Below are 16,714 nucleotides of genomic sequence, written 5' to 3' on the forward strand. Positions count from 1 at the left end.
GGAGTAAGCGTCTTTTAATTTCATGGCTGCAGTCACCATCTGCAGTTGACTCTAGAGTTAGAGTTTTCTGAGTTTGTCAAGACTGTGGCAACAGCCACTTAATAAGTTTCTTATCAAGACTCTTGTTTCAACCACATTTTCCACCTACTTTAAGCTTGTACAGTTAAAAATAAAAACATTATAGAGTGGTGATATATGTATCCTTAAGGCTAATTCATGTTGTTGTATGGCAGAAACCAATACAACACTGTAAATCAATTACCCTCCAATTAAAAATCAAGTACAGAGTGGTGAAAGTATTCGGCATGATCCTATGTGAAATTGTCATTTATGAAACCTGACAGTAGGCCTTGGTAAAACCCATAGAACTGTTCCACACAATGAGGGAATTGAAATGTGAACTTTGGACCTTAGCGATGATAGTGATCAATAGTAGTTTATAGATTATAAAAAATGCACCGCATAGTGCACGAAGTTACTAGCAGGGGAAAGTGTGGGGAAGGAGGGAACCAGGGATTTAAAGGAATCTGCTGTACTTTCTGTGGGATTTTTCTGTAAGCCTGGAAACTGCTCTAACAGATACCACTCCCCTTTGCAAATTAAACACTCAAGTAACCTTCCCCCAGAACAGCTTGACATCAGGGTCCTACCAGAGGCTTTTTGACCTTGTCCTTTTGGGGGCTATGGCTCCAACTTGGGGAGCTTCAGCTCCATTTGTGGTGCTTTGGCTCCAATTTGGAGTGTTCTTTCTGTGAAGGGAAACTCTGTATATAAGGCACTTCGGACAAGGGTCACAGGTCTAGTAGGACTTGGAGGTCACATTTGGGGCCGTTTGCCATTGACTTTGAAGGTGACTTTCTGGTTGGTGAGGTTTTGGTTCGATTTGATTACTTTGGTTTGATTGGGCTCCCAGGTGGTGCTAGTGGTAAAGAACCCACTTGCCAATACAGATGCATGAGATGCGGGTTCGATCCCTGGGTGGGGAAGACGCCCTGGAGAAGGCCATGGCAACCCACTCCAGTACTCTTGCCTGGGCAATCCCATGGACAGAGGAGCCTGATGGGCTACAGTCCATGGGGTCGCAAAGAGTCGGCCACGACTGAAGTGGCTTAGTGCAAAACTGCTCTAAAAAACTAGTCTGTTCACTTAAAAAAAAAAATCTGATTATATTCCTTCTCTGCATAACATTCTTCAGTAGTCTCCCACTGTTCTGAGAATAAAGCCTGTCTGGAAGAGGTCCTGTCCTGGTGGTCCAGCCCTTGCCCACACCTCCAGGCTCATTTCTCACTCTTCACCACCCCGACGGTGTCTCTGACCATAGGAGCCTTATCTCTGTTCCTCAGAAGCAGCCAAGGTCTTCAACCTGTGCCGGGCACCTGACATTTCTCTGACTGGGCGTTTTATCTCCCTTAAGTCCCCTAACTAACCCTCATCCCCTCAAACTTTGGCTTTCAGATTCAGTGACACTTCTTCCAGAGAGGTGTTTCCTCACCATTCAATGAATAAAATCACTCCACAGCCTCATTCTTTTCTCTCACATCCCCCTAATCCATTCTATCATAATATTTATCATGATCTAATGAGGCACAGCGTCTATCTTATTCCCTCTCCAGTACTCAGCACTTCTTGTGGGGTTGGAATATGCAGATGCATGGGGGGAAATGACAGTAAAAGTAACACTGATCTAGTGTTCACGGTGTGCCAGGCACAGTGTTAGTCATCTTATCTACAGCTCATTAAATCCTCTTTGCAACTTAATGAAATAGACACATTATCATGCCTGCCTGACATGAGTAACCTGAAGCCAGAGAGCTTAAGGAACTTGCCAAAGGCTTCACAGCTTGGCTCTGGTGGAATGGAATTCGATTCTAGTTCTCTGGCTACAGTGTCTACACTTTGAACCACTATGCCATGCTACCGTTGTCAAGTGAATTAAGAAACGAATGAACTAGTGAACTTTGGTATGTCTGACTCAAGACTGTGAAGTGAACGTCACTTAGTCATGTCTGACTCTTTGCGACCCCATGGACTATACAGTCCATGGAATTCTCCAGGCCAGAATTACTGGAGTGGGTATCCTTTCCCTTCTCCAGGGGAATCTTTCCAACTTAGGGATCAAACCCAGGTCTCCCGCGTTGCAGGAGGATTCTTTACCAGCTGAGCCATAAGGGAAGCCCAAGAATAATGGAGTGGGTAGTCTATCCCTTCTCCAGTGGAGCTTTCCAAGCCAGGAATCGAACCGGGATCTCCTGCATTGCAGGCAGATTCTTTACCAACTGAGATATCAGGGAAGCCCAAGGCTGTATCAGGGCCATGAAAGTGAAGTCGCTCAGTCGTGTCCGACTCTCTGCGACCCCGTGGACTATAGCCCACCAGGCTCCTCCGTCCATGGGATTCGCCAGGCAAGAATACTGGAGTGGGTTGCCATTTCCTTCTCCTGGGGATCGTCCCAACCCAGGGATCGATCCCAGGTCTCCCGCATTGCGGGCAGACGCTTTAACCTCTGAGCCACCAGGGAAGCATTACACTGTTTTTGTACTATACTTCCTGTTCCCTGATAGTCACCAAAACTTTCTTCACCATTTCTTTTTTTTTCTCTCTCTCTCTCATTTATTACTTCTCTTCTGAGTTCACAAAACGGAAGTGTCTTCATTATCATCACTTCGAATCTTCATCTTATCTTCTTTTCAATTTTTACAAAGGGCAGGTGCTTTTTAGGTTGTTTGGTTAAGTGCTAATAAAGATAATACTTTTTTGTCAGCAAAGAGTGGGTGGTGTTCTGATTTTAGAAGTGATCAGTTGACTTTAGAAAGTACTGAAAGAAAATTCAGTGTGTCCCTCATTCAACTACTCTCTTAGTGGGTTTTTAGTGAAAGATCCAGCTGGATTAATGAGGGAAAATCCTCTCTAGAGAAATACTGCTGTGTTATCACATTTTGAGTCAATGGAATGCATTCTGCATTTGTTAGCTTTGGGGCTTTCTGCTCATAGTCTGGACCTGACAATGTGGGCAAAAAGAGAGAACAGAAATAATCAAGAAGATATACAAGAGTTGGTATAGTACTATTGCAAAGACTCCTCTATAAATTTAGTTGTGGAAACACAGGCCGTAGCATTCGGAGAGATATCAACTGACTCAGAATATGATCCATGGGCTTAACTCAGAACTTTGCCAGAGGGAAGTCATACACTTAAGTGGCTGCTGAATAGTCATGATTTGAATCGTTGTTTGCTCTGGGGGCCCAGATGACTTTAAAAAGAAACTGCAGTTCCTTTCCATTAGCTTACAGCATAGCAGCAACTGCTTCTTTAAAAGATATATCTAAATAAGATGCCAAGATGACACATGCTTTTCAAGGAATGTCGGTAGAATGTTCAACACAGCTACGGCTCTGTCTGGCACAATTCAATAGAAGTTCTCAATTTTCTTTGAAGGGAAATATTCCATATGCACAAAGCCCACACTCTATAGAAATGACAAGTGCAGTTGTCAGATTGAAGCAATGTTTTTAGTTATGGTTTTAGGATGTTAATTTAGCTTTTCAGTGGTGGGATTACTCTTCTGGTTAGTTCATTAAGCTTGCATTGTTAGGATGTAGACTTATTGTCTGAATTTCCCTTTGGGCATCTGTGCAATGAAGATGAAGAAGGGAAAGTCAAACACAAGCACATTGGGGTTAATATTTTTTAAAAGAAAATGGACAGGGAGGTAGGAGCTCTGAGCTGTAATTTTGGTACTAATCAGTGAGCTGTTTGATCTTAAATAAGTGACAACTTTTCTAGCCATCATTTTCATAATTTGTAAATAATGAAAAATGACCTTTATTGTTGATTGGATTTAATAAAGTTCAGTTCAGTTCAGTTCAGTCACTCAGTCGTGTCCGACTCTTTGTGGCCCCATGGACTGCAGCACGCCAGGCCTCCCTGTCCATTACCAACTCCCAGAGTTTACCCAAACACATGTCCATTGAGTCGGTGAAGCCATCCAACCATCTCATCCTCTGTCATCCTCTTCTCCTTCTGCCTTCAATCTTTCCCAGCATCAGGGTCTTTTCCAATGAGTCAGCTCTTCACATCAGGTGGCCAAAGTAGTGGAGTTTCAGCTTCAACATCAGTCCTTCCAATGAACACTCAGGACTGATCTCCTTTAGAATGGACTGGTTGGATCTCCTTGCAGTCCAAGGAACTCTCAAGTGTCTTCTCCAACACCACAGTTCAAAAGCATCAATTCTTCAACACTCAGCTTTCTTTATAGTCCAACTCTCACATCCATACATGACTACTGGAAAAACCATAGCCTTGACTAGATGGACCTTTGTTGGCAAAGTTAATAAAGTTATATATATATATATATATATATATATATATATAAACTTTGTTAATAAAGTTACATATATATAAACTATATATATATATACAAAACTGTGTAACTTTGATATCAGGGATATAATAGTGAGCAAAGAAATACATAATAAGTCCTATTATTGTGCTTACAGTCCTTTAGGGTGAAAAATCTTAAACGACTAATCCTGCTGTGTGTGTGTGTGCTCAGTTGCTTTAGTCATGTCCAGCTTTTTGTGATCCTATACACTGTAGCCCCAAGGCTCTTCTGTCCATGGGGATTCTCCAGGCAAGAATACTAGAGTGGGCTGCCATGCCCTCCTCCAGGGAATCTTTCTGACCTAGAGATCAAACCTCCATCTGCCAGCCTGTCTTGCATTGAAGGCATATTCTTTACCCACTGAGCACCTAGGAAGCCCTAATCCTTGTAATAAAGGTGTAACTATATTCTGAGCTCAGGGCTTGACAGTAAAGGAGTGTGGTTCTATGAAGCATAACTAAGGGTACTGACTGGTACAGGGGAGGCAGGGAGAGCTTGTCTACAAAGCTATCCTTTAGTTGAGATCTAAAAGAGATAGCAAAGTGAGAGAGAAACAATGTCCAACTGAGGAAACAGTCTGTGCAAATATCCTGGGGTCTGAAGAATGGTGGCTTTGGTTAACTGGAAGAAGGCCAGGGTGACTGGAACAAGAGAATGAATTGGAGCAAGTTTCTGGAGGCAAAAAGAGAGGAAAGCAAAGCCAGGATAAACAGTTTTACAGCATATTTTCAGAGTTTTTGTTTTCTTCCCAGTGACAGGAGGAACTCAGTTTTTTCAGTTAGATGTTGGGAAGATTAAATGGGACACTGTATGCAAAATGCACATTTGTGGACATAGAATAAATGTTCATTAAATGAGACCTAATTGTAATCATTTCAGGAAAATCTTTATTTAAAAAATTTAGACAATGGGGGAACTATTGTAAGTGGAAATACTGCCTTGATAAAAAATGTTCAGAATAGGTCTAGAATCATGAAAGAATCAAGCCAATGTAGGTATTTACTATCTGCTGCTGCTAAGTCACTTCAGTCGTGTCCAACTCTGTGCAACCCCATAGATGGCAGCCCACCAGGCTCCCCCGTCCCTGGGATTCTCCAGGCAATAACACTGGAGTGGGTTGCCATTTCCTTCTCCAATGCATGAAAGTGAAAATTGAAAGTGAAGTCGCTCAGTCGTGTCCGACTCTTAGCGACCCCATGAACTGCAGCCTACCAGTCTCCTCCATCCGTGGGATTTTCCAGGCAAGAGTACTGGAGTGGGGTGCATTGCCTTCTCCGATTTATCTATCACAACCCATAACTTGTAAGCAGGTTTGACCCATCCAAGGATCATGTCCTTGATAAATAATGAAGTCAATACATGGAAGCTTGAGCATCACAGTTACCCTGGGACCCTGACGCTCTCCTCCTGGCTTTACACCTGTACTGTCCTGTCCTACTTATGTGTTCACCCTTGGCATTCGCTTGTGATTTCTGAAACTCTTTTGCTCTTTGGGTTTGCACATTGATTTTGATTTTTACAAATTGACCCTTACTGTTTTCTGTGCCTAAAACTGCAATTTTCTCTGCAAGTCTCTTCACTGCCCAGTCACCTTGTCTAGGGTCCTGTCCTTTATTTTTAGCCTACCACATCTAAAACTTGAAAGAGATTCAGATAGTCATTGTGCTGAGCATATATGGGGCATTCAATACGTAGATATTGATTGGCATATTGGCTGCAGATTGGAATCAGGGTAATCAGTGGAAGCCTAATAATAAATTAATGCAACAAGGTCATTGGAGTGACCCTCAGAAAACTATTTGCTTGCTGCATCATTGATTACAGAGGGGAATTATAACCGCCCCAGGGTAGCTGTGAAGGGCTAATTCACGTAATACTGTCACAGTTCTCTGACTCTCCTGCTCATCGACAATATTCAATCAAAATTCTTGCTGCACTACATGCTGATGCCAACAAGACCTCTGAGTTGTCACAGAGCTCTCCTGTGAATACAGAGAACTCGGTTACCTGGCGTCCATCACTACTTAAGTGACCTACAAACAGATGGAACTTAACATGTCCAGGGTACAACTTATTACCATATCCTAACCATTTCTCCTGTGTTTCCTAACTCCTGTCAGAAACCTGGGTATCATCTTTGATACTTCCCAACACTCACCTACCACATTCAATCAATCTCCAAGACCTGCCTGTCTTATCAACTAGTCTCTTTAGAATTTGCCTACTTCTCTCCCTATCCACTCAGTTTTCTTAGAATGCATAGTTTCTAGTCTATAATTAACACACAAGACTTCCAACTGACATGCTTGTTTTTTAACTTGATTGCTTCATCCCCACCCATGCATTCTCCATCCTATATGTATTCCAGGAGGTCTTTCTAAATTTTATACTTGATCATGTCACTTTCCTGCTGAAAAATGCTCACATAGTTCCTTCTTGCTATTTGAATGAATTCAGGCTATTTAACATGGACTATAAATTCTTTCATGACTTTTCCCTCAGGGGGTTCATCACTCCTAAACTTTTCCTTGCCAACCATTCTGAAATATTTGCTTTTCCATGAATATGTCATTTTCTCTTCCATTTCTGGACCTTTGCTTATACTCTGACTTCCCCAAGCAGTCTCCCTCTCATTAAACCTTTTCTAGGCTGGCCTGGCCCCAGTTATCCTCAGATTTCCATGTCAATGTCAGCTCCTCCAGGAGGGGGCTAGTTCTCCTCCCCTTCCACTAGTATCCTGTACTTACTCCATCCAACCAGTTGTTGACTTTGTTGACATTACTTGTTTACTTGTCTTATCTCTCTCTCTCAAATACAAACTGGTTAAGAGTGGAGATAATCTATCTTATTTTCATTTTATTACCAGCATCAAATATGACACATGGCCAAGTACTAACTTAAAAACACATTTGTTGAATAAATCAGTAAGTGCATGGAAAGTTAATCAAAGGTGTGCTTATAGAAAGACATCCATAAATGCCATTTTATTCTAAGATGATTGTATACTAGATATCAAACCAAAAGCATCTCTGGATTTAAAAAATACACACTTAATTCAAATTTGTCCTGGAAGAGACAGATAATCTGGCAAATGCTAGATGCCAATGGGCTGCATTGAAGTAAATACCACATTCCAGGCAAGTCATGTTTTCTGCATGTCATGTAGAGAGGACATCGCTGACCCAATAGCATTTATTTTATTCTTTCCACAGATGTTTACTGTTTTCAACAACAACAACAAATCCAAAGATTATAAAATTGAGTTGTTTCCCATTTCTTGAAAGGCACTGTTAACTTATACCTGGAGTTATTTTTGCTATCTCAGTATCTAGTGGCTAATAGGTAGCTAGGTTAAATAAGAATGTAACTATAAATGTATGTTAAAATGTATTTGATTTGGAATCAAATGACTGGGCTTTGCCACTTACTAGCTAAAGAATATTCTATCAATTCCATCACCAAAAGACATCTTTAAATCCTTTTACTTCTCCTATCTTTCTGTTACTAAGTCCAGACCAACATTATCTATCACTTAGTCTCCTCAGTAGCCTCAGTTCCCAGTTTTTTGCTTTTGTTTTTTTGTTTGTCGTACGTCAATCCATTCTCCATTCTTCAGATGGCCAGGACTCTCTTTTCAGAGGACACACTTGGTTCTGCTCTCTCTCTGCTTAAAACCCTTCAGTGACTTCCCAGTGATTTCAGGATAAATTCGAACTCCTTATCATCATCTAGAAGGGTTTGCCTGATTTGGCCTCTGCTTACACTTTCCCACCATTTTTCTTCCATGTGATACCACATTTCCTCCAGCTCTTTTTATTTTTTTATTACCCCCACTACAGTGGCTTTTCTTGGGAAGTCATTTGAGCAATGCTCAGAATCATTAACATCCCCTGTTGTTTGTGAACAGGTCAAACCCCTTGCTATATAGTCCACTGTCTTCTCCAGGCAGGACTTGGAGCTTCTGCTGCTCTCAGAACAAGGCCTATTTCACCCTGGGAACATGGTGAATTGTAGAATGCACAGCTCTGAACACAGACAGGCCTGGGTTCAAATAGCCAAGTAAGTCACTATTTAATAATAAGAATAAAAATATTCACTTATTATTAGTGTAGATACCATATTAAGTTGGTTTTCATGTATCACCTCTTTTAGGCTTCAAAAAATCATACTATATCATTATTCCAATTTATGCATAAAAAAGTTAATTTTTAAATACTGTTTTCTCAAGTCTTAAGTGGGGATTTAAAGCAAAGCCTGGAGACTTTAGAACCAGAACTTAGCTTCTGTCATATACATCATATACAGAAACATGATATAGTCAGTACTTAGCACAGCGCCTCGCATATGTTAACCTTTTATGATAAATAACTTTCTTTGTTATTTCTCCTTTAGAGGAAGAATCACCCTTTCCCCTCTCTGTCTAACCATATTCTTTTCTATTCTTCGGCACTAGGTTCAGTCATGCTTTTCTCAACCGCTGGTGTGCCCTGAATCCACCACTCATTTTGACTTTTCTCACTCACTGTGCAGGACCATAAACTCCTGCAGGGCACCGGTTGTTTTCCATGTTTTTGTGGCATTCCTCTCAGCACCTTGCACAGTGCAATGTAATTGTAGGCCAGTCAGTAAATGCTTGTTGAATGAATGCATTAAACCTCATGATCGATCTTCTGACCTTGAACTCACTACAATGTCCTAAAGAGCTGAGCTAACTTGTTAGGCCAAGCACAATTAAAAATCATATGTATATATGCATTTCTTAAAGGAGAACTTTGTGATCCCAAATTATTGGCGAACCCAGTGGTTCTTGACTGGGGAGATTTCCCCCCAGAAGACATTTGGCAATGTCTGGAAATGTTTTTGGTTGTCGCAATTGTGGGGTGTACAACTGGCTTTCAGTGTGGAGGGATCCAGGATGCTGTTAAATATTCTACAATACACATCAGCTTCCCACACAAAGAACTATCCAGCCCCAAATGTCAACCGTGCCAAGACTGAGGAAACCTGGGTTAGATAAGATATCAAAAGAGATTATAGAATTTCCATAGAATTTATCGAACACTTTATAAATATGTACTATGCATCTATGTTGCATGTGACTTTGGATCGTGTATAAATGCATGAGGGCTGCTCTGGTGGCTCAGTGGTAAATAATCCTCCTGCAATGAAAGAGACATGGGTTTGATCCCTGGGTTGGGAAGACCCCTTGGAGAAGGAAATGGCAATCTACTCCAGTATTCTTGCCTGGGAAATGCCATGGACAGAGGAGCCTAGTGGCTACAGTCCATGGGATCCCAAGAGTTAGATGTGACTTAGCAACTACACCACCACCACCATAAATGCATGGAAAATAGGAAGACATCTCTACTGTTAAATTCTTTTTGAATCAAAATTTCAAAGCTACTAGGAAAAAATCATATGTCGTTAAACTCTGCTAATTCAGAAGAATGTGAGGGAAAGTCATTACCTACCATGTGATTTATATAAGAACAGCCAAGTTTATTATTTGACACAATATACAGTAATTAAATGTGGCAACTAACAAATGATGCTCATAAAGAGATTCTCAAAATGGCTATGAATTGCCTGTAATTGATGAGTTTATATTCAAAGGAGTGATGAAAAATAATTTTTTAAATTTTGGAAAGTTTTTGAAATAGCTTTTAACACTTCCCTTTCTCATACCTTTATAATCTGAACTAAGAATTGCAAACTGTGCATAAAATTCCCATCGTTGTTGTTTAGTTGATAAGTCGTGTCTGACTCTTTTGTGACCCCATGGACTGTAGCCTGCCAGGCTCTTCTGTTCATGGAATTCTCCAGGCAGGAATACTGGAATGGGGTTGCCATTTCCTTTTCCAGCGGATCTTCCTGACCCAGGGATCAAACCCGTGTCTCCTGTACTGCAGGTGGATTCTTTACCACTCATCCCCCAGGAAGGCCCCCAAATTCCCATTAGAAGTATCCAAATTAACTAATCTTTTGATGATAAAATCATAATCACATAGTTCTTAAATTGAAATACTTTAAAACACACACACACACACACACACTCATAGCAGCCAGATCTTTTCATGGAAGCCAGTAACAGAGATATGGGTAAAGCAAAAAGAAAAAAAAAAGGCTGTAATAGAAGTCAGGCTTATTTGGTATACAGCTTATGTGTCTGCAAGAAAGATGTTTTATGTCAACTATTCTAACCTATTTTTTCAGTAGATTTTATTTTGGGGGCTTACCTGATGGCTCAGAGGTTAAAGCACCTGCCTGCAATGTGGGAGACCCGGGTTTGATCCCTGGGTTAGGAAGGTCCCCTGGAGAAGGAAATGGCAACCCACTCCAGTATTCTTGCCTGGAGAATCCCACGGACGGAGGAACCTGGTAGGCTACAGTCCACGGGATCACAAAGAGTTGGACACGACTGAGGAACTGCACTTCACTTCACTTCTTCATTCTCATCTATTTTTCAGTAGATTTTATTTTTTGGAGCAGTTTTAGGTGGACAGCAAATTAACATAAAGGATAAAGATTCCCATATATCTTCTGCCCTGACCCCTGAACAAGGCTCTGCATCACCAACATCCCCCAGCAGAGTGATGACCTTTGTAACAACGGATGAATCTGTAGTCATACATCACTATCACCTGAAGTCCGTGGTCTACTTCAGGGTTCACTGTATATGTAGGATATTCTATGGGCTTTGACAAATGCTTACTGAGATGTATCCACCATTATAGTATCATCCAGGGTAGTTTCACTGCCCTGAAAGAATTATTTTTAAAATAAAAACCAGAACAAATGAGGGCTCGTAAAGTTACTCACTACCAGGAAGATAGTTATCATGTTAAAGAAAAGCCCGTCTTTCTTAGGTTATTTACACAAAGAAATTTCACTTCCAAAAGAAAACTGGGACGTCTATAACTGGAAACCAGACATAGAAATGCTTGCACGTTCAACCCTAACTTTTCTTTTTAACCACATTGTCTTTTGGAATATGAAGGAATTTGCTTTATAAAAATTTCCATTCTTGGAGTATAGAGAAACTTGTGAAACTTCAGACAATGAGGAAAAGACTGGTTATAAAAGAAACTTCTTGTAAAACAGTGAGTTATAACCATAAATTCTTCCAGTTCTGAACCCTGAAAGATCAGGGAAAACTTGACAAAATGAAAATGTTAAAATTTTCAGGCAAGCCAAATGAACTTGTAAAAGCATATTTGCATCCATGTAAAAGAACCTGGTACAAGAAGGTGTAATGGGGGCAGTTTGGATGAAACATGAAATTAACCACATGCATGACTGTTACCAGCAAAGCTAAAATAAAATGAAGCAGATGTCTACTTGCTTAAATAGGTGATTTCTGTGTTAGGAAGTAAAAACTGAGCTTGAGAAATAATAGCATAAATATCAGGTTTAATCACTAATGACTGTATGGTTCAAATAATTCCATCACTCCTGTGAAAAGTAGACTTTTTAGTAACTTTGCTTGAAACATCTGAGACTTTTGAAAGTGAGAGTAATTCTGATAGTATGAAAAACACATTTCCAATGTCATAGTTTTTTTTTTTTTTTTAACAAATATTAGGAGAGGCATGAGTCGGACACAACTGAAGCGACTTGGCATGCATGCATGCATTGGAAAAGGAAATGGCAACCCACTCCAGTATTCTTGCCTGGAGAATCCCAGGGAGGGGGAGCCTGGTGGGCTGCTGTCTATGGAGTCGCACAGAATCGGACACAACTGAAGCGACTTAGCAGCAGCAGCAGCAGGAGGGGCATGCTGGTGCCATGTAATGAGTAATGGATTAAGGGTGTAGAGGTCAGACAATTTGTGTTTTACTCAGCCTTGCTATTAACTAACTGTGTGGCCTGTTATGTAACTTCTGTGATCAACAGTTTACACATTTAAAATCTCATTGAGTATGGGGGCTCACTTCTGATTTTCTTGACTGGGAGAATGCTTGCTTAAATCCTAGGGACAGGAAAATGGAGGACAGTTGGGGATGAGGGATTGACAGGAAGACAAAGACAAGCTCAGTGCTGGAGGTGACATGTCTTTGGTTAGCAGGAGGATTAATCCACGAGGAGTTTCATTTCCTCATAAAATACAATTTTGAAACGTGCCGCTATTATGAAGGTATAGAGGTAAGACCTTCACTGGGAAAGAAGTACATGCCAGGCCTCAGTAGACTGCCTGATGGAGGAATTAAGCAATGAACGATAGATGTGCCATGTCCGCCTATACTCCCCATCCTCAGCACTGCCTGTCCTCGAATCTTTGAGTGTAAGTGGCTATAAGCCACATCCCTTTATGAACACGGTTGGGTGGGGAAGAGAGATGAATGGGTCCTTTGATTTGGATCTTGTCTTTTAATTATTTGATGACTGTCTTCTATTCCAAAACTTATGAGCCTCTCTCCCATTATAAAAATAATAATAATTGTCATCGCATGTTGGGCATAATTCACATATAAATTCAAAATTTTATAAAGTATATATTATTACTTGCATTTTACAACGAGCAAATCTATATTCAGATAGGCAAAGCAATTTGAGCAAGTCCCCACAACTGTTCAGTAAAAGAAGAAAGGCACCATCTCTAGGTCTGGTTGGATGAAATCTGAATTTTCCTGGTATTCTCTTTATGAAACCCTGTGGCTCTCTTTTATAAAACTGGAGAGGTCCTTCATGCCCGGGATGGACTCCAGGTCTATCGTTGTTTCTAATGATGAATTATGGCCTTGGTTGCCTTGTAACCCACGCTTCTCAGAACACTAGCTTTGGTGACCACCTGGCTAGAGTGATTTATTGAAAAGTGACTGTTCTTCCTTCGATGCACACAAGTGCATCGCCAGTACACCTTGGGGTAATTATATCATGGATGAAGGACTGCAATGGCAACCACCCACGGAGTTGTTTATGTCCTGGAGCTGCAGTGCATGGCACCCCAGAGGGCTCTTCCTCCTGCTGAGGTTCAAAGGCTGTGGGCATGGAGGTCAGGGTGGGGGTGGGGGATGAGCACTAACCTATTACCATGGAGACAGGGATACTGATAAAGAACAGGCATCCTGAGGAAGAAGCATCTAGAGTAGCCGTATTGCACTTCTCAGAAGGTCCTGGTGGAATTAAACAAAAATGCTGACCTTTTTCAAAAGGCCCATGCATAATTTATAACCCACCTCCTAAATTGGTTCCCTCAACCTTTTTTGCTTTAAACATTCAATGGTTTATGCCACATTCAAGTTCCAGTTCAAATATATAATCAAATTCTAAAAACATTTTCACCTTAATAGGCTCTTTGGTTGAAATGAGGTGATGATGCGGCTCATCTACCTTCAATAGCAAAAGTGGACATTGGCAGATTTAGTTTTGCATTTGAATTCCCTTTGAATAAAAGCTTCACCGAAGAGCCTCTATTTTTAGCTGTATTTAATTAAAATTTTAAGAATAGGCCTTCCCTTCTACACTGAAATCCAACCAAATTTTGTGGATAAAAAGTGAAGAAGAAAGTTAACTAGTATGTATTAAGCAACATTTTAAAAAATCAATTTTATACAAGTAAAATTGTCCTCAGGAAAAGGCAATACTTACCTCATAAAGGTGTTTTAGGGATTAAGATGTGACACAGGTATGGCAAATTCAAAAGCCCGCAGGGAACCAAGAAGACAAAGTATCGCGTGACGTCCCTTGTGTGTGGAATCTAAAAAGAAAAGATACACGTGAACTTATTTACAAAACAGAGACTCACAGACTCAGAGAACTAACTTATTGTTGCCTATAGGAACAGATAGTTAAGGAGTTTGGGATGGATATGTACACACTGTTGTATTTAAAATGGGTAACCAGTAAGGACCTACGGTACAGCACATGGGACCCTGCTCACTGTTATGTGGCAGCCTGGATGGGAGGGGAGTTATGGGGAGAATGGATACATGTATATGCATGGCTGAGTCCCTTCACAGCATTGTTAATACCACAACATTGTTAATCAGCTATATCCCAATATAAAGTAAAAAGTTTAAAATTTTTTTTTAAAAAACAGCCTCTTCTGTTCTTCTTAGTCTGATTTAATGAAATTTCAATGTGTTGCTTGAACTGTTGTGCAAGAAAACACACACTTCAACCTATCTCTGAAAAGAGATGTAGTTATGTAACCTGCTAATCTGCATAGATGTCAAAAGAAAAAACAAAAGTCTGCAGGAGCCAAGAAGACTGTATACATAGGAGAATGGGCTGAATGCCAGGCAACAGGGCAGGGTAGGGCCTGAAGCAGTTTGGAGAGTGCATGTACAATCTGAAGTAGGCATTTGCTATTCAGCTTTGCCATTGTTTAAAAAAGAATAGCCATTAATGGAGAAAATGGTGAAATTTCCTAAGCTTTAAATAAAGGCAACTGATTCAAAATACTAAAACATCCGTCAGTTAAAAAAAAAAATACAAATACACAAATAAATATGTCATAGACTACCAGTGTGTGAGGCCTCAGATGATGTCTACTAGAAGCTTAGCGTAGTGCCTATCACCTAGTACATCTTAATAAATGCTAACTATTCTTATTTGTTATACTTGGAGATATGCTGAGAGGTTTGAGCTTGTTTCTTGTTTGTGGATCGGGAGTTTTAAGGCTCCATAACCTGAGTTGGTGGTGACAGAGCCTAGCCTAGTTTTCTTTGATCTCAAGTCTCAGTTACCTACCCAGTAGTGAGTGGTTAGGAGTGTTCCTTAATAGCTTATAGTTTTTTATGTTGACCTGATCCCCATGATATTTATGTATGCATGTATGTTTGTGTTTAAAAGGAAGAGGACTCATACATAGATGTCTCCATTAAAAAAGTTGAGTGGTATTCCAGATTCACTGCTTCTAGGCGGAATTACTCTCATTGTGACAACATTCCAACAGGGTCTGAATTCATAGTTGTAATATCCCTTTATTATGTTCAGAGAATGAGTCTTTAAAGACCCTTTGTGGCCGCAGCCTAAATGTTAGGTTCTCTAATATTTTGCCACTTTGAAGACAAAGAGATTTCAGATAGACGGAAGTCTCTTTCACTCTTGATAACGCTCATAAGGCAGGAACTATGAAGGTGATAGTTCTTATTTTCGATGCTTTGTTTCCCAGGCTCAGTGGGAACCTATAGAACGTCTACATTCCAGTCAGGAGAGCCAAAAAGCAAATAAAAGCCAGTGAAGAGATGTGCGCTAACCATCCAGGAAGTAGAACAGTGAGTGGAAAGGTGAGCTTTGGATGCAGGAAGTAGAACTAGATCAATAAAGTGAAGGTGAACTCCTGTCCCAGGAAGTAGAAGGTGATCAGTGAGTAGAAAGGTGAGCTTGTAACCCAGAAAGTAGAATAAGGTAGGCAAATAAAAAAAAAGAGAAAGTAGCTCTTAGAAGCCAAGGATGATTATTTTTTAAAATTTCTGTCCTTATGCCAAGGAAAGGCCAATAGCACCAGGGATTATTTGAAAACAGGAAGCTCAACCCAGTGTTCTTTGACAACCTAGAGGGGTGGGATGGGGTGGGAGATGGGTTCAGGAGGGGTGGGATGTATGTATACCTGTGGCTGATTCATGTTGATGTGTGGCAGAGGCCAACACAATATTGTAGAGCACTTGTCCTCTCTTAATTGTATTTTGCTCTGTACTTATCAATATCATATAATTATAACCTTTGATGATTAAAAAAGAAAGAAAATCAAAGCAGGAAAAAAAAAAGAATGACTGATTACCTTAAATTAGACTTTGTAGACTTTCTGCCTCTGCAGCTGTGAGGTTTTTACTTAACCTTTCTCTGACTCAGCTTCCTCATCTGTAAAATTGAGGTAATAATACTGCTTGCCTCTCCAGTTGTTCTGAGAGTTAAATAGTCGATGCAAGTGCTTAGTATGCTGCCTGATATATAGTAAATACTCAATAAATATTATTATTATCGGTATTATTCTCATTTTAAATGTTACAGATTGTCTTTCTCCTGCTTAATGAGCACATGCTTTCATCTACTGGAGTGTCTCTCTCACTTACCTACTGGTTTCTTTATTGCAGTGAAGCATCTATAGTTATTTAATTAATAGTTAATGAGAGAGTTTTTGGCGAGACAGGCTCTTTGCAGTATTTAATGCTACTGAAAGCACATCTGTTAATTCTGTAGCACAGAGTCCCGTGGTCCCAGGGCACTCTCTCAGTGTCAATCTATGATAAATTGATAACAAGTGAGTTGTTTATTTCCTGGTAAAATGATTGTGCAGGGGGTGGAAGGTGAGAGAGATTGGTTTGTACTGTAGAACAGCTTTTCATACAAAGCACAGCTTCAAATCAGGAAGGCTGGGCTTGGTACGCA

General features: G+C 40.4%; 2 long non-coding RNA genes across 2 annotated transcripts in view; one reads left to right on the forward strand and one right to left on the reverse strand.

Moving 5' to 3' along the window:
• The window catches only part of LOC133260350 (uncharacterized), a 163,856-nt gene extending 149,885 nt beyond the window's left edge, over nt 1–13,971 (forward strand). Inside the window, exon 13 of the long non-coding RNA XR_009740772.1 lies at nt 11,964–13,971. This is a non-coding gene — a long non-coding RNA (uncharacterized LOC133260350). The remainder of the gene's footprint in view (nt 1–11,963) is intronic.
• On the reverse strand, nt 13,405–14,459 carry LOC133260353 (uncharacterized). Its single transcript, XR_009740779.1, has 2 exons — nt 13,970–14,459; nt 13,405–13,494 (listed from the first exon to the last, which is right to left on the reverse strand). It is a non-coding gene; the product is annotated as an uncharacterized LOC133260353 (long non-coding RNA).
• Nucleotides 14,460–16,714: the final 2,255 nt, after the last annotated feature.

This window comes from Bos javanicus, chromosome 14, assembly GCF_032452875.1.
Source record: "Bos javanicus breed banteng chromosome 14, ARS-OSU_banteng_1.0, whole genome shotgun sequence".
Taxonomy (NCBI): Eukaryota; Metazoa; Chordata; class Mammalia; order Artiodactyla; family Bovidae; genus Bos; species Bos javanicus.